The following is a 22,648-nucleotide window of genomic DNA, read 5'->3' as shown; positions in this document are numbered from 1 at the left end:
GATGTGCTGTAGTTCAAGTAGACACTTACTGAAGACCTACTACATGCCAGCCTTTGTGTCTGCTAAACAGAGATAGAAAGGACACTTTGCTCAGACCCCGAGGGGACTGCAGTTCAGTGGGGCAGGCACACTCACATATTAATTATTCCAGAATTAGGTGCTCATGGATGAGATATAGGTAAGCAAAGGGCTCAGTATCAAAATGGTGCAAGGCCCCTTGGCCCAACTGGAGGTCAGAGAAGGCTTCCTAGAAGAGGTGACAAGCTGATCTTGGTCTTAAAGGGTGAAAGTTAGTTAGATGGAAAGAAAATGGTGGGGAGGGTGGTAGGACAGAAAAGGGAAGAACACAAACTAAAGGTAGAAACTATTCTGCAAGGGAAAACCACTTATCCCAGTGAACTGCTACCTTTCCTCTCAAATCTAAATACCTGGTCTCAAAATACAATCACATTATGTCACCTACTTTTCATGGTTTGTCTTATAAGGAGCTTTCCAAACACAAGTAATATTCAAAATTATCTGTGAGGTGTGTTTGATTTCAGAATCATCTTCTTTTATTTCCCTCAACCAAGAGGGAAGAATTAGTGATCCACTTTGATTCAACGTCTCCTTTGCAACAGTTCATCTACTTTATTTCTCCAATTGGACAAATAAATTATTCAGAAACCTGACTATGAGAGCATGCGAATCTAAAATCTGAGCTAGAATATTGGTGGTCAGAGGTTCCTTCCTCTCTCATTACAGAAGATGTTTGATATAAATATTAATTTTCCTGAAGTGGTGATGGCAGAGATTTCATACAAAGGATGTTCATACTGGATTAAACATCAGACTCAAATTACCTGAGTCTTCACGTGTACGGAGAATCAAATTCCATTTCATCCTGATAAGAAGCTGCCCTGGAGAGTCATTCTGGATTTAGCAGGCTAATGTGGTCCACGGCCTCTTTACCAAAACATATGACTGTCGAAAATATTACTCTGGCCTAATTGCCTTGGCTAGAGGTGGGGCAAGAGGGAAGTGGAATTTTATAATAACCTATATAGTGTAACTTCTGCCCCAATACACAACTATTTATTAATTGCCTAGTATATGCCAGGTGTGAGGTCGATGCTCATTCAATGATACCTTATAGTACTTAAACTTCCTAAACACTCCCCTCCTCCCCCCAGAGAAAACTGAACCACAGAGGGAATAAACATGTTATTCAAGGTCAGGTAACTAGGACTTAGTGACGACTGCTGTGAGAATAAATGAGATAAAACATACGTTAAATGCTTAGTATGGTGATGAATAGCTACGCAATAATGGTGGCCACTGTCGTCATTAAGAAAATCTAACAGATCTCATGTCCACAAAATGTATCACTTGGAAAATGTACCATGTGGGAAGAAGAGTCCTGATTGTTGGCCAGGATATGACACAATGTTTGATGTCTGCTCAGCAGGTGTGCATAGCACCTTGGCTCCGGCACACTCTTGGGAGGCTGGCAAGACCTAAGACAGGCAGCGGCCCTCACCCCTCTGGGTCACGTGGGCCAGATTCTCCCCCAACAAACCAAAGTATCACAACTCTTCAGACGCTGCCAAAGTCTACAATATTGGCACACCCACTACACCTGTACCTGCTAACAGATCCTATGGGCGCGTTCCAAGGTTAATTATGTGCAGGATTTTGGAAACTTCAAAAACCAGCATTACTAGCCTGTGCAGTACAGCCATTCCTATTGGGCATTTTTGTGCAGAAGGAATAGAAATTAAGTGTCCCTTTCTTTCCCTTTATGTCTATTGGACAGGGGGCTCTATTAGATATTCTGTGGCTGTTTGTCTCTGTGTGACAGATAGAGTGACGAATAGAAATACGGACCCAAAGAGGTCAAAGAATATGTTTTTTAAAAACACTGTTTCCCCGAAACATTCAGATAATGGCAGTGAAAGTGGGCAGCTTAGCCTGCCTAATTTGAATTCTGGAACTCTGAAGGAGAGGCTCAAAAGCCCTGGGCTTGAATCCTACTTCAACCATGAACTTGATGATGACTTTGTTTCAATTTCCTCATCTATAAACAAAGGTATTAGACAAAATCAGTGTGTCCTGAAGCTCCACAGAACACAAGTGCTGGGAGAGGTTTCTGGGAGCCTTAACATAAAAGCGTTCTTCACAAAAATAAAAAACAAAAACACAACAACAAAACCCCATAAATAGGGCTAATGTTTACATCCCTTTCTTGGAGTGTCAAAGTGCTACTGGTAGCTTATTAAAGAGTCTGAGATTCCTGATGCAAACAGACCTGTTATTGTTCTTCAAGCCACCATTTCCAAATTTAGTGGACCATGACATGTGACACCTTTAAACATCCTGGGAAACTGGTACAAAACACTTTCAGGAATATTGGATTAACTGCTCATGGAGGTTCCTTCTGCTGCTGGATCCCATGATCCTCTAGAGAAGGTTTCCTTTTTGCCATGTAGGCTTATGGTAGAGACACGTGATCTGTGAACGCCTCTCTCGATTCCTCTCCCATCCGGCACCTGAGACCTCAGCACCACCCAGTGCTTGGTTTGGAAATGGGAGGTAGGGAGCTCGCCATAGGAGAGGCTGCCCTCTATGCTTTCCTGCAGCCAATAGGGATTGTAAAACTTTCCTCAGAAGTCCCCAGACTACATGGAAACAGGACTTTCTGGGGAACGAGGAAAACATTTCGTGAAGCTAAGCCCCAGGTTTTAGATATTTCTTCCCAATTGGTGGAGCCACCTGGCTTCACATCCCTCTCATTGCTCCAGAGACTAGACTGGTTTTGAGACCCCCTTCCCACTCCAAAAGTACATGACTCCATAGAGATGAGCTGAGAGAAAAAATTTTGACTTTATCATAAAATCATCAACTTATGGCTGATGTACTTAATACGTATGTTGCTCTTACAAAGTCCCTGTGGCCAAGATGGCTGCCAGGAGCAAATACACTTGTCGTTTTCCCTGTCCTCCTGAAGCCAGCCTCAACGCTGGGTGACTCTCTTGGGAAGCAGGGGCTGGAGACGACGTGACACTTTATGCACTGATTTAGGTCACACATTTGTGCACCTGATTAAAAATAAAACACCACTCTGAAAATTGTCTGGTTGATGCTTTGGGCCATTGGGACGTCTGATTAGATGCCCGCCCAGATGATCTAATGATGGGGCAGGGATAGGAGAGTTAAATGACCAGGAAAGATAAACTGCTGACACACTAGTTTTCCCTTAAAATCCATTTCCACCATGTCACACCCTGGCGTGTGCACATGTACACAAAAAATCTAAAAACACTTTCCCCTTTCCTAGTGCACAAAGTCTTAATTCCTCTGGGTGACTTTTATGGCCCCCCCCAAAGGCTGGCTTCACTTGATTCCTTCCGCTTACAATGTATTCCCCTCACTCTGGACAGTTCTGCCCTTTGCTCTCCCACAAGTTTGTGTCATCACCATTATCGCCACTGTTTAGCTCTGTGCTTTCCAGGTGTTATTTCAGGTAATCCTCAGAGCCACCCTTTGAGACAGATACTATTATTATTATCATTTTACAGTTGGGGAAACTGAGAAACAAAGAGGGTAAGTAGCTTGCCCAAGGTCACACAGCTAGGAAGAGGTACACCGGGAATTTAAGCCCAAGCCATCCGTATCTAGAGTCATCACTCTTAACTACCAGTTTATAGAGGCTACGTTCGTCTTGTCATTTTCTCCAACTCTGATGACTCCATTGAGGTCAAGCACAAATCCCATCTCTTTCATGAAGCCCTCTCTCAGAGTTCTTAGCCCCCCTGTTCTGCCTTCCCCCGATTTGCTACACCTCTCACTCACCATCACTGTCTCCTGTTGTGTCATGCCGATTTGTGTGTGAATGGCTTCTGATCTGACCGCGAGCCTTCTCAAGTCAGGAATCAGTCAAAGTATTACATCTACATCTGCTACAAAGTTCTGCACAGTATTTGGTGCCTGGCACATCATACTCAAAAAGGAACCTGTTCACAGATGAGTTCTCTGACGGCCCTAGGCAGGCACTGGACCATACTCAATCTCCCCATTCCCACAACACAGACACACCTGGTCCCGGAAGCCAAGATCCACAAGCAAAGAAATGCAACCTAACAAGAAGAGAATGTTTATCACCCACGATGTATGTGACAGACACTTCAAAGTCAAGTGCCGATCCTATGAAGCAACCACTTTTTTGTCATTGTGAAGCACCTGAGGTGCTACTTTAGATCTGGACTACGATATGAATGGGCAGGAACCTCTTCCCTTTCAGATGCATCTCCGGCTATGAATGGGCCACGGGCAAGGAGGAGGCAGGAGGGGGAAGAAGCCATTATGGTTTTAATGGTTTAATCCGCAGGTAGATGTTGTCAGCCTGGCCCACCTCCAGGAGCACTGAGAGCCGCCAGCTCAAGCCAACACAAGCACATGCTAAGTTGATGGGCACCGCAACAAGACGCAGATTGTATAACTGAAGGAAAGCGCCAAGCCCTCAGCAGGTTTCTGCTCCCTGGGGTCCCAGCCTGAAAGCAGTAAGTGATACAGGCACCACGTGGATGGGTCTATACGCACAAATGTGGAAAGTCTGCACATAAGGACGTGGAAAGGTGACGGAGCTGGATTTTGTTTGGCACAGGGCACCAGCCACAGATGCGTGGATTCTTTTGGGACCTGGAAAGGGGTCCCGATAATGACCTAGTGAAGCTTTCTTCTGACTGTGGCCACGAGGCTGGAGGGTGTGAGTGGCTTGCTTTGAATTCTGAGAGCCTTTGCTTTTCTGGAAGTTTTTCAGTTGGGCTTTCTTCTTTAATGCCTTCAATTATCACAGTTCAAATGATTATATTCCCAGCACCTCCACCCAATAGCTGCAAAAGTTTGGCATTTCCTTTACCTACTAAAAAATGGCCTGGCAGCAAACTGAGCATAAGTCTGGCTTTTCAGCGTTTTTTCTGGTGCAGCCTTTAATTTATTTTTTCCCCCTCTCTTTCTTTCTAACTGCTAGAGAAACAAGAGATTAGTGCAGATGGATGGAAATATTTTTTCCGCTTCAGCATTTGCTGTCAGAACCAAGTACTGGGAAGGTTCTCAGATGGTGTCTCTGGCCTCATGGAAATTCCCAGACCCATCTTAAATTATAATCACCTGGTCCCAAAAGAAACACACAGATCAAAGAAGCCAGCTTTTTCTGAGAGCAGTTCCTCGACATGGCCCTTGCAGTTCTATTTGAGGCTTCCCCGCTCTTGTACTCTATCTTAGCCATTTCTGAGCTGTCCTCAACACGCTAGTACCCTGCCTTGGACACCATCAAATGAACACTCGGCAGCCTTAACATGTCCACCTGCCCAAACATGGATGTTGATATTCACTGATATTCACAGCCCCCAGGAGCCCTGTACTCTAACACTTGCTAGAAAGGTGATTTGGTGGCATGGTCTCTGTCTGAAGGCGTTTACAGTCAAATGGGGAAAACATGAGACTTGCTCAGAAGAATTGGTAGCAAGAGATAAAGGCCACAGAAATGGGTGAAAGTAGGTGCAACATGAATTCAAAAGAAATGAAGTGGTTACAGAAGATGGGAAAGATGGTATGGAGGTGATGCCATCTGTGGTCATGAAAAAGACATAGGGTTTTAAAAGGTGAGGAGAGAGTATTCCTGGTATGAATAAATGCATCTAACAACTGCCATGGTTTCCACCACCACAGCAGCTACAAACAGCCATCGTACTATATGCCATGCACTCAGATGACCTACATACACCATCTCATTTCACTCCCAAACTTGTAAGGTGGATACGACTATCCCTATTTCAAAGAAATGGAAGCTTTCAGAGGGTAAATGACCAGCCCCCAAATGGAAGAGCCAATAAAGTCCGATTCTAAAGTCTGAGCTCTTCATGCCCTAAGGCACGGAAGCTAGAAGTTCCACTCTGCCTGTCTGATGTGGGTGGTGGAGGGGCAGGAGAGCTTCAGAGTGGGTGGGGGGCGTGGCCCAGGAGGCAGCAGCGATGAGCCACAGTGGAGGTGGACGCTGGGAGCAAACGGTTGAAAAGGGCCAAGTTGGGAGGGAAACTCAAGAGGTTTACATCAATTTCCCTTACATGTAGAGCAATTAACCATTTCTGGCTGGTGGCATCCTCTGCTTTTTGGCCCCCTGGCCTCCGGGCAGTGGTCAGCTGGTGGGGAAGAGATTGCATTTGCTTGTGAGCTTCCCCTCCCATCCCTCTGCTCGCTGCGCAGCTCACTGTGCTTACGGTACTTCCCTCAGCTTCATCCAAAGCCCTTGCTGAGTATCTTAACGTGAAAGAGTTCTTCCAGACGCTACAGAACTCAGCAAGAATGGCCCCCTTAGCTCCGCCAGCACATTCTGGGAGGCTGTGACCGGCAGGTACGGCCCTCAGCCCTGGTTACCACTATGAAGCTCAGACACTCATGTGTCTCAGCCATCAGGAGGGGGATCCACCCTTTCACGGGCCTCTTCCACTAGGATCTTCAAGGGGAGGTTCGTCAGTGGGTGGTTTATATCAAGTTAGCCCTCACTGCTGACTTAAGGGAATGGGAAGAAGACAAGAAAATCAAGGTGAATTTAGCACCTACTATTTGCCAGCAACACCCTAGCCTTGTTTCATGTTTTCACTCATAGAAAGCTCTTACAGCCCCGTGGGGTAGGAATGATCCCACTTAACAGTCTGCGAAACCGTAGCCCATAAAGTCCTACTAACTTGTCCTGGTCGCACAGCGTGTAAGTGGTCCCCTCTAGTTTCAAAGAGAAGTCCGTCTGAGCCCCACCTGGCATGGGCTTCCTGTCCTGCTGAAGGCTTTCTGGAGTGTATATGGACTGTTTTCAGCAACCGTGGCATTAATATGCCCTCCTGGGTGAGAAGAGGATGGCCTCTGGCTGAGGAGGACAGGCCTGCTTTCTTCTGGAAGCAGGGATCCCACCTTGGGTCTAACTGGCACAGATCCCAGGACTCAGGTTTGGCAGGTAGAAGGTAGGGTGGGAACCTGTGTCTGATTGCAGGAGGCTCTGGGAGCTTCCTGAGGGAATGAGCCTTGACAGCCACGGTGTTAAGGTCCAGGGCCAGGGTCCAAGGGGAGGGAGTCCTTCAGAGCTTTCATCCAGCTCCATTCCCTGTGGCGTCATACCTGAGCCCTGAAACTAGAAGAAAAGAGCCAGGAAAAACTGCTGGGGCCTGAGGAGTGGAAGGAAGGCAGTGCTGCCTTGTAGCAAATAGGCCAAGTATCACCAGCAGGAATTGGGGTGTGGGGTCCTGCTGGGGCAGAATGCAGCGGCCTGAGCAGTTCGCCAGGTGCCCTTCTCAGGAACCAGGAGAAACTAGGGGAGAACACCAGTCTCTGTCTCCAGGCACTGCAGCCCTAGCAGCACAGGGCGGTGCAGATGCCGGTGTGGGAGAACAGGAAAATGGAGACCTGGGAATGGCAGCCGGGAGGACTGGCTGCAGAAACACACCTGAGTCACCTCTGGGTGAAGCAGTTACAAGAGGGTGGGGCGTAGGGCGAGGTCTTGTGGGAGCCTCCCAGGAACCATAAGTTACATTGAATTAAACCATATTAATTACACCACAAGGGTGTTCCTCAGACCAAAAGAAAGTAAGCTTCTCTCCCTCCTCCTCTCCTGGAGCAAACATGTGAGCACCAGGTAGGAAGCGGGCACAGACTGGATTCTAGAGACACTCAGAGAACTATAGGACGGTCCCCGTCACTGAGTGTTTGCCGTCTGGGGGGAGACAGTGAAGTAATTAGCAACTGTAACACAGGAGAGCGAGTGGTGATGGGGTGACCATGCTGGCATCCACCCCTCTCAGAACAGAACAACTCCTCTCACCTCTGCGTGGGTCTTTCTGATGACCAGTGGGGAAAGGAGGTTCAAGACATGAAGGGAGATGAGCTATGTTATTATTCAGTGAGGGACAGTGGACTCCTCAGCCAGAGCTAAAAGCAATCAGACCCTTTCACACGGATGTCTGAAAGACCTCCATGACATCAGCTTTCCGGGCCAGCAGGACTGACGTAGGGACCTCTTGTACTGCGGCAATTTCTGTGCCCTTTTGAGCACCAGCGCAGTACCACGTCAATCACAAGTATTTGCAGTGTTTGACTTCACATCTTTGAGCCCATGCACCACCCTTCCTTCCCAGTTTAAATTTCCAACACCCTGTCATACAGCATCCCAATAATAGGAAAGGAATAGCAAAATACCACCCTCTTCTCAGTTCTATCACTTCTCTCACCACCGAGTATATATCCTCATGTTGTCCTGAGTGGTCGGGCACAAATCCAAATGCACAATCAGCGATGGTCTCTGCCCACTGGGCTCAAACTCTAAGTCCCAGCATTAAGGAAACGACTAAGTGTATAATCACGAGAGAAAAAGCAAGTCTTACGTGGCAAGAAGTTAACATATCTGAGCGAAAGAAGGAGGTAGTCCAACATGAAGCCATTTGCCTTTGTTGTAAAACAAGACAATTCAATAAACATGGTATCAAGGAGAAGGTGCCCTCTGGAGAGGGCAGAAGCCTCTTTCACATTGATGATGCTATTAGGATGCAAGGAGAGTTGTGTCTTATTTCTCTGTTTGCAAGAACATTTTTTTTTTTTTTTTTTGCAAGCACTGGTTTCTCTTTTTTTCCTCCCTGAGACACTAATTATGCCATCCTTCCTCCATACTCAAAACCTGAGGAATAGTTCACCCTATTTGTTCTGCCCAGAGGCCAGTCTATTCCCTGTCTACATTTTACTGGTTAATATATTTGTATTCGTTTACTAGGGCTAATGTAACAAAGTACTGCAGACTGGGTAGTTAAACAACAGATATTTATTGCCTTACAGTTCTGGAGGCTAGAAGAACTATCCACTATCAAGGTGTTGGCAGGCAGGGTTGGTTCTGCCTGAGAGTTGTGAAGTATGGAGCTGTTCCAGGCCTCTCTCCTTGGCTTGCAGGTGGCCATTTTCTCCTTGTGTTTCCCCATGATCTCTCTCTATGTTATCTGTGTCCAAATTTCTTCTTATAAGGACACCAGTCATGCTGGATTAGGGCCCATCCTAATCATCTCTTTTTAACTTAATTACCTCTTTAAAGACCCTATTCCCAAATAATGTCTCATTCTGCAGTACTGGGAATTAGTACTTCAACATATGGATTTGGGGGGGGTACACAGTTCAGGCCATAATAATATTCTGTAGAGATGGCTTTCTGATACGTTTCTGAAAGATGATTCTTACCTCAAACTCAACTAGTTTGCAAGTTCCACCAACATCATTCATTTCCATTTTCACAAAACTTAACAGTGAATTAACACAAAAATTGTAAGCTCCACGAAAACCATAATTCGAAAAGATACATGCACCCCAATGTTCACTGCAGCACTATTTACAATAGCCAAGACATGAAAGCACCTAAGCGTCCATTGACAGAAGAATGGATAAAGAAGATGTGGTACATACATACAATGGAATATTACTCAGCCATAAAAAAGAATGAAATAATGCCATTTGCAACATGGATGGACTGAGAGATTATTATACTAAGCGAAGTAAGTATCAAATATCATGATATCACTTACATGTGGAATCTAAAAATATGATGATACAAATGAACTTATTTACAAAACAGAAACAGACTCACAGACCTAGAAAACAAACTTACGGTTCCTAAAGGGGACAGGTTGGGGGGAGGGATAAATTAGGAGGCTGGGATGAACATAATACACACTGCTATATAGAAAATAGCCAACAAGGACCTACTGTATGGCACAGGGAACTCTACTCAGTACTCGGTAAGAAACTACATGGGAAAAGAATCTGAAAAAGAATAGAGATATGTATTGTATAAGTGAACCACTTTCCTATACACCTGAAGCAAAACACTGTAAGTCAACTATACTCCAATACAAAATAAAAGTTAAGAGAAAGAAAAAAATTTTGTAGGCTCTATGAGAGAAGAGATTGTGCCCTGTCTTATTAAGCACTGTTTACTCCTAGAACAGTATCTGGCACCATGTAGGAATATATTAAATACTAGATGAATGAATAAAGGACCATGAAGTTCCACACTGGGAATTACATCCCCCTGACCTTCCCAAGACTTACCTTGCCTTTAGGGAACAATCTTAATGTTGGCTTTCAGTGTAAAAGGAAATACTTCTGTATTTTTGGTAAACCTGGTAACTTCTAAATATGTTGCATCAGCCATGGAAATAAACACGTGCTAGCAATCCATCAGGCAGTCAGAAATACTCTTTGAGTGTGAATGAATAACATTCTGATTATGTAGTTCACCAAGGAAGTCAGTCCAGCTCAGCAGGTTTCACCAGGTCAAGGCCAATCTGGGCACTTAGGACTGAGGTCTGTTCTCTCAACTACCGTGATGTTTCTGCAGGCCCACGCATTCCAAGGTCATACCTTTAGCATATTCCACTCATTCTTCTGTCATCTGAGCAGAATTATCTTGGAAATACTCTGACGCAATGAATTACACAGAATGACCTTCCATGGGTCCAATCTGAGCCACCTACACATCTTCTATAGCACATGCCTATGGATTCCAATCAGTAGCAGGAACTCAAGTGAAGAATCTCTCGGGCTTCCCTGGTGGCGCAGTGGTTGAGAGTCCGCCTGCCGACGCAGGGGACACGGGTTCGTGCCCCGGTCCGGGAGGATCCCACATGCCGTGGAGCGGCTGGGCCCGTGAGCCATGGCCGCTGAGCCTGCGCGTCTGGAGCCTGTGCTCCGCAACGGGAGAGGACACAACAGTGAGAGGCCCGCGTACCGCAAAAAAAAAAAGAATCTCTCAACCCCATTATTACTTAAGGTCCTTACTACTTGAGTAGCTACATCTTCAGTAGATTTTTTTTAAAAAGAGTATAATTATTGATATAAATATGCATATGTATTTCTGCACAGGCAGATGTAGCTATATTTATATGCATGTGTTTGTAAATACATGTTTTAATGTTTTATGTGTTCTTTGCACTATCTACCTTCATCACCGCCACCCCAATATTTCCCATCAAGAGAGGCAAAGGAATTGAGGATCCACATCCACAAAATGTGTCACCAACAAATGGAGCTAGAAGAGGCAGCAGCAGGTACAGCAAAGAACCCAAGTTCCCGGTTACGTCAATCACTATGACATGCTCCCAGCTCCATCCAATATGATGTGGGCCTGTAATTTGTTGTTGCTGTTATTCTGGCACACATTTGCAGAAACAAACTCATTCACGGTTCCCCTGCTGAAAGTTCAACCATCCGAGTGCCACAGGAAACAGACTTTGGCATTTTAGCTGCTCACAGACTGGATCATCCATGAAAGTTTAATTTTCTAAAAATATTCAGTGAGGTGCTTTTCCTGAATGAAAATATTCAGTGAGGTGCTTTTCCTGAATGAGATGGTTTCTGGCTCATCAACATATTTATGCGAGTAAATAGGAAGAGGAATCGGTAAGTCAGGAATCTGACCAGCTATCATCCAGTCCATCTGGTTTAATTAGAGAGCGCAGCAGCTCTCCCTTAAAGGCAGAGGTGATTCTGAATGTGGTTTCAAACGCTTGCTGTGTTCCCTGCCTCCACAGAGCCCCTTACCAAATTCCCATCACGGAACAACTTGAGACACGTGTCACTGCATGCCTCTAAAGGGCATGCAAACGGAAGTAAATGTGGCCTAGGGGAACACCACGAAACACCACGGCTCCTCCATTCATTTGATAAGCATCGATTAATTAAGCATGCATTGGTGCCTACTCTGTGCCAGGGACTGTGTAAATGAGACTTGGACCAGCTCTGGTGGGGGTGACAAATGTGTCGTAAGATGATTTCTAAACCCTGAAGTGTACCCTAAGACAGTGAGGTAGTCCCAGGGGTGGGACCCGATGAGGGTCTGACCTGACTCTGTGTGGATAATTGGGAGCAAGTATGTACAGAAGAGTGAGGAAGGTTCTTGACCAATGGTTCTTAAACTTAACCATGAACCAAAAGCACTTGGAGGGCTTGTTCAAGTACGGATTGCTGGGCCCTACCCTCGGATTTTCTGATTCAGGAGGTTTGGAGTAGGGCCAAAGAATCTGTGTTTCTAACAAGCTTCCCACTGATTCCAATTCTGCCAGTTCAAGGACCGTATTTTGAGAAAAGGCCAGCGGTTCTCAGCCCGGGCTCACACTGGAGTCACTGGGAATTTCAACAGCTCCTGAATACTGGGTCTCCTCCCTAGAGACTGTCTTAATTGGTTTGGTGTGCAAAGTGGATATCAGGGCTTTTGAACATTTGTATTTTAAGAATTTCAAAACTTACAGAAAAGTTACAATTACTGTACAAATAGCTTTTTTTTTTTTTTTTACTTAACCATTTGGAAGGAGTTGACACTGTCCCACTGCTCCCTTCTTTGTAGTGTGCATTTTCTTCCAAACAAGAATATTCTCCTAGCTAAAATGCAATATTCAAAATCAAAAATCCACACTGATGCATTATGATCATTCAAGTTTTGCCAAATGTTCAAAAAAAAAGTTGTTTTTTTTTTTTTATCGCAAAAGGACCTAGTTCAGATTACATGTTGCCTTTAGTCGTCATGTCCCTGTTTAGTTGCCTTCATTCTGGAAAAGTTCCTCAGTCTTTCGTGAACTTTTATACCTTTGACAATTTTGAAGATTATGAGCCAGTTATTTTGTAGAAATGTTGCTCAATTTTGGGTTGTCTGATGTTTCCTCACGATGGGACCCAGGTTATGCATCGTCACGGGGTGATTACAGTTGTGACATGGTGCCTTTTTTTTTTAACTTTATTTAATTAATTTATCTTTGGCTGTGTTGGGTCTTCATTGCTGCGCGCTGGCTTTCTCTAGTTGTGGCGAGCAGGGGCTACTCTTCGTTGAGGTGCACAAGCTTGTCACTGCAGTGGTTACTTTTGTTGCAGAGCACAGGCTCTAGGCGCACGGGCTTCAGTAGTTGTGGCACGTGGGTTCTATGGCTCACACGCTCTAGAGCACAGGCTCACTAGTTGCGGTGCATGGGCTTAGCTGCTCCGTGGCATGTGGGATCTTCCCAGATCAGGGCTCGAACCCGTGTCCCCTGCATTGGCAGGCAGATTCTTAGCCCCTGTGCCACCAGGGAAGCCTGACGTGGTGCCTTCTTATTGTAACCTACAAGGTGGCACCTGGTTTCTCTTTGTCCCAATACTGATAATGTTCACTTTGGTCTCGTGCTTAAGGGGGTGACTGACTGCCAGGCTTCTCCACTGTAAGTTTACTCATTTTCCTTTTGTAATTAATCAGTCCTTTGTGGGGAGGTGCTCTGAAATTATGTAAATATCCTGTTTATCATCAAACTTTCGATTTACTCGTTAAGGTAATTTACACCAGAATGAACTCATGGTTTCTTATTTTGTTCCGTAGGTTATACTCTGTTACTATCATTATTTGTTTGCAGCCAGTGGGAGCCCTTCAACCTGGCTCTGATTCCTGGTTTTTCTAAAGCTTGCCAGGCAATTTTAACGTGAGGCCAAGGTTGAGAACCACTTCTGTAGGTAGAGCAAAGCATCCTATTCAGAGGACAGAAGACAAGGAGTGCTGCTTCAGGAAAACGCAAGGTTTCAGTATGGCTGGCAGGCAGGATGGAGATGGGGGTGGCAAGAGATTCAGTGTTTAGGGTTCATTCGGGCCCAGACTACCCCATCATCATCATCTCCAACAATGAGGTCCTACCCCTCCGAGTACTCGAGGCTGTAACCCCACACATCATGGAAGTGCTACCTCGCAGTTCAGAGCATGGACTTCAGGGCAAGGGGCTTTGAGTTCCTGCTCTGACACTTCCTAGCTGTGCAACCTTAAGCTCATTACTTCCTATGGACTGAAATCCATACGTTGAAGCCCTCACCTCCAGGGTAGCAGTATTTAGACATGGGGCCCCTAAGGAAGTAAAGTCAAATGTAGCCCCGAGGGTGGGGCCCTGATCCTAGGGGACAGTGTCATTATAAGAAGAGACACCAGAGCTGTCTCCCACCTGACCCCCCCAACCATGCTCCCACACAAAAAGGTGGACATGGGAGCACTCAGCAAGATGACTGCCATCTGTGAACCAAAAAAGAAGCCTCAGAATGAAATCTACCCTGATGGCACCTTGATCTTGGACGCTGAGCCTCCAGAACAGTGAGAAACAAAATTACTGTTAAGTCACCCAGCCTATGGTGTTTTGTTATGATAGCTGTAGCAAACTTATCTGACCCTAAGTCTGTTTCCCACCTGAAAAACAGATACTAATGGTCCTACCTCCTGGAGGTCTGATGAGGTTTAGCTGGGAAGAAAACATCAAGTACTTAGCATGGCACTGGCTCTGAGTACTTCTATTACTTGACTCATCCTCAACCACACCCGGCACATTCCCACTTCCCTGCCTTTGTTCATGATCAGGTCAGTCCGAAAAACTGTCTGAGCAGGTCCCTGCTGTGTGCCAGCACTATACTAGGCCTGGGGACACAGAATACAACAAGGCACTGCCTCAGGTCCGAAGCCAAGAGTGAAAGGCTGCCCACTGTTGCCCTAGGTTAGGAGTTGTTTCAAATTCTATCTGTAGTAAAGGGACTGATTCACCAGAGGAAATACGAACTTGGTTTGGAACCTGTCTTCAGGCCTTGGGCTGCTGAGAAAATGAGTGAGTCATAGATGAGACAATCCTCCATAGTCTCCCTTGGTTTCCTTATATTCATATGGTAACAGAGTTTTCCCCCAGCTTACCAGTAACTGGCTCAATGCCTGCAAACTAACAGAGGTCTTTTTTTTCCCCCCTTGCCTGTCAAAGAGATTTCTTTCCCCTCCAGTGTTGGTCTGATGTACTAGATAAGGACACTCTGAAGAGAAAGCAACTTTAAACTAACTAAGCAAAAGTGGAAAGGCCTTGCTGTGCTCCACTGAAATTCAGATGGGAGGACAGAAAAATTCCTGAGCCACAAGCAAACATGACTTAAAGCAAGGGTCCAAGTGACTCATGTTGGAAAAACCATGATTATAACTTTATACCTCCTCTGGGGGTATAAAGAGAGGAGTAACTAATTTTTTATTTTTTTATTTTTTTGAGAACTAAATTAGGATGAAGGACTCAAAATAAGTTTGATGGGATAAAATCTTTAGAGTCCAAAATTCACCCAAAGTTCACATTTAAGCATTGAAAGGAAGTCATGCATTAGACGAGCCCAGCTTTGGCTCAGGTATTTTCACAGAAGGCCCCTCCTCTGATCTCCTCTCACACTCCATGTGTATCTCCCTTACTGCTTTTTCCTGATTTCCTCCTGGAATTGAGAATTTTTGAGTGTAAGCCCTACTGGACAGTGATGTCCTTAAGAATGGGATCCTTGCTGGTCTGCACTTCCCCCTCCCAACTTCGTGCTCCCCTAACTGCAGTGGGAGGGTGGACACATCAGCGGGGGGAGCAGACGTCCACCATTCAGCCTGGGATTGGGACACCCTGGGCTTCCTACTTTCTGCTGGAAATCCCCACTCTCCAGCTTTTTCTTAATATCTTCGTGGTTCTTTTCCTCGTTCCATTTCAGTCCTTCAATTTTTCTCTCCTCTTTTATCATCCTTGACCTCAGAACCAGCCTTTCTATTTATAGCCACCGAGCTCCCTCTTCTTCCTTCCTTAAAACATTTCTGCAAACCCCTTAAAGCTCTTCTACAAATATGGATGGTGGATAAAGACCCTGAGGAGGCTTTCACCAAGGAGTTATGTTCTCCTTTCTTGTAGCCAGTAAGAACTTTCAGGAGAGACAAGTATGGTCCTTCAGTTCATAGACAGGACTTGCTCACGTTGGGCCGGCAAGAGGGCATGGAGCTCCTGGCACTGCCCCTCCCACCACTGGGCAGCCTGCGCCAGGGCAGTGGTTTTCAAACTGGGTTCCCTGGAACCTGAAGCTTCCTTGGTGGTAGCCTCTAGGCCAAGGAGGAGAACAGGAAGGGCAGGAGAGAAGAGTGCACAGTGGTCATGCCTCCCATTCATGCTTCAAACACAGACACTCCGCTTTTATCTGCCTCACAAATTGGGCTTCTTTAAAAGATTCCAGTGGAAATAAAAATGGTTCTGCTGCTAAAATATTTTGCGAGCCACTGTTAGAGTGGGTAAGCATACAGCCAGACAGATTGGTTGAGTGGTGACACATATTTCCTTTAAGGGTAGATGGAATCTGCGTATTGGAAACAGCCAAAGGCCACCTGGAGCCAAGGCTGGTGAAAAGATATGTGAGCACAAGGAATAGAAAAGCAGACTGTGGCCATAATATAAAAACACTGTACATGTGTGTGGCTCATGAATTGTTCCCGGGAGAACCTGGGAACCCCAAGCAAGCATTTATGACACTGTTGGAACAAGTACGTAAATCGACCCTATAAGTGTGTGTGTGTGTGTATGTTTAGTCTCACTGCTTTAAAATCAAAGTCCAGAATTTTTCTAGTTAGTCTTTGGGGAAACAACGCCTCAGAGTGTTTAGCCTGGGTTCAAATGCTGCTCCAAAAGTTACAGGTTGTGTGACTTCAGAAAAATCCTTTAACCTCTCTAAACCCAGTTTCCTCATCCGTAAAGTGGAAATAATAAAATTACTTACTTTATAGGGTTTTGTGGTTTTTTTTGGTGGAGATTTAAATGTGGTAAAACATGTTAATCCCTCAGCCTAGGGCCAGGCACAGGCTAAGTTCTCTTAATATTTGTTGCTCTTGCCATTACTGTTATTACTATTGTCATCATTCTCCTCTGACCTGAGGATTCTCCATCATACCTGACCAGCTTTCTCAAGAATCCTCATCTCTCTTCAGATAATAGATGGTGTCCTGCTTTCACTGATTAAAAAGCATCAAAAACTGAGGCAGCTTTGCTAAATCGTCCCATGACTCATAGGAAATCATAGGAAATCTGGGATTAGAACTCAAAAGTAGAGGCAGTTTGGGCAGCTGGGCATGGGGAGGACACAAATTAAAGCCCTACCCGCCTTGTCTCAGTGGGTGGAGACATGAAAGAGCCATCAGGAAGGTTCTGGAAAGGAATGTGGAAGATACCAAAACATGAGAGAATTCTAGAATCACAGGTTCACTGAATGTCAGAGTAAGAACTGGGAGAAGCCTCCTTCCAGCCCACACACAGTGTGACCCAGAGAGGTTAGATTACTTGCCTAAGGCAACACAGCTCACTGGTGGAACAGCAGGATAAAAGCTTCTGCCTCCTGTTTCAGGGGCCACTGACTTTTCCTTGCCACCTGCCCAGTTTCACTCAGAGCAGGGTCTGTGTGAACTGCCAGGGCCTGTGAGGGATGAGCAGGGAAAGCTGGGCAGCCTTGGCCTGCTGCTCTGAAAACGCTCTGATTTTTCAAGTGTGCGGCCTCAAAGCGCAGCCTGCAGTTCTCCTGTCTCACCTTCTACTAAAAACGTTCACTCTGAAACTTGTAACAGCAGTGACCTCTGACAGACTGGCACGTCCCAGCTGTTAACATTCTTCTGCTTACAACAGAAGTTGCCCTTAAGACCCTTGTAGCCAGGGCCGGGGAGGGGGTGACCCTGTCAGGGCCGGGCCTCAGGAAGAACAAAGAGCAAAGTCACCTTGGCTCTGAAGGTCTGGAAACCACCGGCCACTCAGTCCAGCTTCCTGTATCCTCTCCATCTTGTAACTGTGTGTTGCAGATGTGAGACGTTGCCTCTGGCCTGTCCAGAGAGAGACCCTTCTGCGTGGAATCACCATCAGCAATCAGCAATAGGGGCCATTTTAAAGGGGACTTATTCTAGCCATCCCTACCCGCAGGACACTGCATTTCACACGACTTTTCACTGATTTCCTTTAGCTAACCTGCTGCTCCTTGAGCCCCAGGTCTAAGTGACCCAGATGAAGACCCCTATGGAGAAAGTCTGTGGACAACCTGGGAGGAGGATGCCCACAGCCTGACTCCCGTGGAGCCCCCCACAGAAGGGAGCATCAGTTCCCCATGACTCACCCGAAGCCTCTAAGGAGCTTGGGTTATTTCACGTCCTTCCAGGCTTCAAGGTGGGTGTGGTAGGAAGCATGGCAATGGTACCATAACTGAACCCCAGAGCAGCTCTCTCGACCAGCTCCCCTCTGTCAGCTCATGTGGATCAAGTTGCTCTACTCCTCTAGTTCCTTATCTATAAACTGGGGAAAATGTCTGCCTTGCCCACCTCTCCCCTTTACACAGCCACCAGGAGATTGTGGACAGAGAGCTATGTCCTGCTAAGGAAAGTGTTCCTACCCGCTTGGGTAGCAGGGAAGTTATTCACTCTGTGCTTTATCTTTGTGGCTCCTGAGTTATCAGGACCCTTGAGAGTCAAAATATGTGAGAAATATAGCCCTCTAAAGGTCTCATTCATTCCATGTGAACTGAGCCTGTTCTCTGTCCCAGGTTCTGTGCAAGGACACGGGTAGAAAGAAATTGCAAACCAGGCCCCCAAGGAGCCTACGGATCAGCGGCAGCATTGTGTGACTTAAATGCCATGTCTCATCATAGGACAACCTCCCCTCCTAGCCCGGGGCCGAGGGGACCAAGGGACCAGGCACATTCTTCTGGAGGACGAGAACGTTGAAGGTAATTTGAGATCTGCCTGGATTCAGCCAGTGAAGAGTGGGAGGTGGTTGTCCTAGGCATTAGGAAGAGGATGGGAAAGGTAGGCCTGTCTGGACAAGGTGCAGCTGGTGTTTCATGGCTGGGCTGGGTGAATGACTGTGGGCCTGGAGACTGCAGGCCAGAGAGATGGGCCAGGGCCAGCCTGCAGGCAGCCCTGAATCTGGGTGCGGGGCGGGGAGTGAGGGGAGGGGCAGGGGCAGTGGGATTTCAACAAGGGGAGTATCACTCTGCAGGGAGAGGGGATGGAGGAAGGGGGCAGGGCAGGGTGAGCAGGGATGCTGCCTGCAGGTGCCCCTTGGAAGCTACTGCCCTGATCTGGGCAAGGAGCAAGGAGGCCTCAACAATGCAACCTATCGTGGCATATAGCGTGAAGGCAGGCAGACATCAAGTCAGGTCTGAAAAGAGAAAGTGGGCAAACCAAGTGGTGGATTCCTGTTCCTACCTCACCTGGCCTGTCAAGTCCCTTCCAGGCTAAGTCCTACCACTGTCATGGCATCTTCCTGGGTTTGTCAAACAGGTTCTTACAGACCTTCCAGATGGAGGCCATTTCCAGTTTGCACTACTCAAATGACGGTAAGGAAAGCCGACCCCACCGCTCACAATGAAAACCGCTGAAATAAACCTGTGGGACCACATTCTGGACCTGAGGACTGTATAGAATCTGGGCCACCTGTAATGAAACCCCTCCACAGCCAGGCTAAGCTGTATTCGGGGGCAAACTCACTCTCATCTAGGAAGTAGGGAGGAGAATGCCTATGTCTAAGAACTCGGAGGATTAAAAGAGTGAACGGATGAAAAGTAACTAAGACAGTGCCAGGCGGGTGCCGAAAATGTGGCCTCTATCATAGTTCCCTGATGCTTACACGGCTGGCATGTGTCCCCTCTTAAAGCTGCCACCACCACGGATCAACACACACACACACACCCCTAACTCACTTTCCACTTTCAGCCAACAGTTAGGACCAGCAGTCTGTGAGGTTTTCTGGGGTGGGGCCTTTTCAGAGAGCTTTGACTCCCACAGTGCAGCTGGCCTGGGTGATGGGATCAGTTGGAAGGAGTCAGGTAATCCCTCCTTCTTTAAGGTACTTTCTGATCACTGAGCATTTAATCCACAACCCAGCCCAGGGAGGTAGAGAGCGGGATCGCCATTCCACTAACGAGGTTGCTGCTGAGCTGTGGCTCTCGGCATGGGATGCGCCAGGTGGGAGCTTTGCTGTGGCATGGGGCCAGGCAGCGGGGGCGGAATTAGCATCCTCGGTTACCTGAGCCCCCTGGACAGCAAAAACCCCTTCAGGACTCAGTACCTTGGACCCTCTGGATTTTCACCCAACGCTTCTGCAAATTTCTTTCCTTTTATGAATCCAACTCCCCACCCCCAGGAAAACACAAGCTGAGTAGATAGGGGATCAATTCCTACTCCAGTAGAAGGGCTATTAAATGGAAACAACTTGACCATTTCTGAGCCTCAGGTTCCTCATTTATAAAATGAGGGAGGCAGATGAAATAATCCCAAAGTGTCTCCAGACAAATGCAGATCAGAACAGAGCTAAATGAAGATGGATTCTTTCACATCCACCCATTCTGCTTGTGTCTGAACAGCCCAGGCCCGCCAACATCTGCAGGCACAGTTCAAATTGGCCAATTTGATCTGACCACGTGGATGCTCTCACATACACCAGCTGATGATGGAGAGAGAAATGTTAGCTAAGCAGCCCAGGCTAAGCCCAAAGCCCTGATTTAGATCCAGAACAGGAGAAGGGCCGACAATCTCAGGAGGAGACCCTCGACAGGCACATTTCAGCCATTAAAAAACACCTTCACCCTTCCTGCCTCCACGGAAATTCTGGCCCCAGTGAGCTGGGATTACAGTGGGCTGCACTGAAGCCATTGCTTCCTGCTGAGGAGGGAGGAAGCCAGCACCACCACCTGTTACAAGCGCAGCAGCACAGCTATTACCTCGGAAGCAATCCTCCCTCCCACTCCAAGTATTTTCCGAGTATCCAGCCTGTGCCTGGAAATAAATGTCCCCTCTGCTTACGTGGCCATACATCCTGGGTTGCCCATGACAGTCGGGTTTATGCCTGTTGTACGAGCATTCCATATGGTTAGTGCCCACTTTCATGCCCAAAGAGTCCCATAGGGACAATAAATAAGGTGGTTACAGGTTCTACCAAGTGGTTTTCAAAATGTGTTAGAGGGAAGGAAATGAGGCTATAGAACCATCAATGATTAAATTCTAAGAATACTTTTCCCAGACCAGGAAGACTGGAAGTTTTTGCCCATAGAAGTTATTATATATTTAGTTCAAGGAAGAGATGGGGAGGAGATATTAAACATAATTTAGTGTTATAAGATTATAAGCAAGAATGGTATTGCGTAGCCTTTTAAAAAAACAAATGTCAGTTGTCAGCTTAACAAAGCACCCTGTATTTAACAATATTGTGTTAAAACCAAATGTGTATCCATATTCATTTAAAAATTTTTCTATGAAAAGAAAGTTTTCTTGTTTTTTAATGAGAGGATTCATATAACGTAAAATTCACCATTTAAACCATTTTAAAGTAAACAATTCTGTAGTTTTTAGTATTTTAAAGTTTTATACAACTACCAAACTAACTCTAGACCATATCCATGACCCCAAAAAGACCTATAGCTGTCAGCAGACAGTCTCAATTTCCCTCTCCCTCCATCCCCTGGCAACCACTAATTGACTTTCTGTCTCTATGGTTTTGCCTATTCTGGACATTTCATATAAACAGAACCATATAATATGTGCCATGTCAAGTCTGTTTTTCTTTTTTCCTCTGAGCATAATGTGTTCCGGGTTCATCCAAGTTGTACCATGTAGCTGTACTTCCTTTTTATAGCTGCATAATATTCCATTGTAAGGATACACCACTTTTTGTTTATCCATTCATCAATTGATGGACACTGGGTTTGTTTTTCTTCCTTTGTTATTATGAGTAATGCTGCTATGAAGATTCATGTACCAATTTTTGTCTTAACATGTTTCCATTTCTCTTGGGTATATACCAGCAGTACAATTATTGGGTCAAACGGTAATTCTATGTTTAATTTTTTGAGGTATTGCCAAGCTGTTTTCTACAGAGGTTGGGCCATTCATTTTACATTCACACCAGCAACGCATGAGGGTTCCACCTACTCCATATCCTCTGTGGCCATTTGTAGTATCTCCTTTGGAGAAATGGTAGTCATATCCTTTGCTCATTTTATTTTTTTGATTTGGTTGTTTATCATTTATTGTTGAGTTACATTAGTTCTTACATATTTTGGATAGCAGATCCTTTTGAGATATATGATTTGCAAATAATTTCTCCTATTCTGTGAGTTGTTTTTCACTTTCTTGATAGTATCTTTTGATGCACAATAGGTTTTAATTTTGATGAAGTATTATTAGTTATTTTTTCTTTTGTTGTCTGTACTTTTGGAGTCATAGTTAAGAAAACACTGCCTCATCCAAAGTCATGAGATTTATATGTATGTTTCCTTTCTGAGAGTTTTATAGTTTTCTCTCGTACATGTAAGTTTTTTTTTTTTTTTTTTTTTGATGTGAACCATTTTTAAAGTCTTTATTGAATTTGTTACAATATTGTTTCTGTTTTATGCTTTGGTTTTTTGGCCCCGAGACATGTGGGATCTTAGCTCCCCGACCAGGGATCAAACCCACACCCCCTGCATTGGAAGGCGAAGTCTCATCCACTGGACCACCAGGGAAGTCCCATCTTACATATAAGTCTTGATGCATTTTTTTGGGACATAGTGTGAGGTAAGAGTCCAGTTTCATTCTTTTGCATGTGGCTATCCAGTTATCCCAGCAACATTTGGTCAGACTATTAACAATTTAACCAGTTGTTAAAATCAACAGGTCATATGTACATGTATGAACTTATTTTTGGACCCTCAATTCTATTCCATTGGTCTGTATGTCTATCCTTATACCAGTATCAACCTGGTTTTATTACTGTAGCTTTGCAATAAGTTTTGAAATTGGGACGTGTGACTCTTC

The sequence above is a fragment of the Delphinus delphis genome, chromosome 2, assembly GCF_949987515.2.
Source record: "Delphinus delphis chromosome 2, mDelDel1.2, whole genome shotgun sequence".
In the NCBI taxonomy this organism is placed as follows: Eukaryota; Metazoa; Chordata; class Mammalia; order Artiodactyla; family Delphinidae; genus Delphinus; species Delphinus delphis.
Note: the sequence above shows the minus strand (reverse complement) of the source record.